This window comes from Apteryx rowi, unplaced genomic scaffold (genome assembly GCF_003343035.1).
Source record: "Apteryx rowi isolate R43461 unplaced genomic scaffold, aptRow1 scaffold_2103, whole genome shotgun sequence".
Classification (NCBI taxonomy): Eukaryota; Metazoa; Chordata; class Aves; order Apterygiformes; family Apterygidae; genus Apteryx; species Apteryx rowi.
Window position 1 is genome coordinate 1 of NW_020448424.1, and position 1131 is coordinate 1131.

The window sequence follows — 1131 nt, forward strand, 5'->3', positions numbered from 1 at the left end:
AGGCGCTGGGCGCGCTGCTGCTGCTGCTGGCGGGCGGCGCGGCGCCGCCGGGCTTGTAGGCGCTGGGGGTGCGGGCCGGGCTGTAGCTGCTCTGCTGCTGCTGCTGCTGCGCGTTGCGGCTGTAGCTGCCCCGGCCGCCGGAGCTGTTGTCGCCGCGGGTGTTGCTGCCCCAGCGGTTCTGGGTGTAGCTGCCTCGGTTGAAACCTGAGGGAAGGGAAGGTGAGAGGTGGGCTCGGCCTGCAGGCTGCCTCGCAGGCGGGAGCACGGGATGGGACGGGACGGGAGCGCCGCGGTGACCCCCCGGGGCCTCACACGTGATCCTGGGACTTGGACGCGTAACCCTGGGACCACCAGGACCTGCACACGCAACCCCGGAACCCACCAGGACCCGCACAGGTGACCCTGGGACCCGCAGGGACCTGCACGCATGATCCCGGGACCTGCACACGCAATGCCAGGAGCCACCAGGACCTGCACACGCATCTCTGGGACCTGCACACGCAGCCCTGGGACTGCCAGGACCCACACAGGTGATCTTAGGACCACCAGGACCTGCACACGTGATCCTGGGACCGCCAGAACCTGCACACGCAGCCCTAGGACCTGCAGGGACCTGCACACGTGATCCTGGGACCTGCACATGTGATGCCAGGACCCAGCAGGACCTGCACATGCAACCCTGGGACTACCAGGACCTGCACACGTGATCCCAGGACCTGGACATGTGACCCTGGGACCTGCACATGCAGCCCTGGGACCACCAGGACCCACACAGGTGACCCTGGGACCTGCGGGGACCTGCACACGCGATGCCAGGATCCATCGGGACCTGCACACGCAGCCCCAGGACTTGGACACGTGACCCTGGGACCACCAGGACCTGCACGCGCAACCCTGGGACCTGCACACGCAAGCCCAGGACCTGCGGGGACCCGCACACGCGATGCCAGGCCCCACCAGGACCTGCACACGCAGTCTGGCGACCACCAAGATCTGCACACGCAACCCCGGCACCACCACGAGGACTTGAACACGGGACCCGCTGCTCCCGCTCACCCCCCTGCCCCAAACCTGGGCCCAGCTTTACCTCCGCCGCCGCTGTTGGTCCCGGCACCGGCACCGCCACGGAAG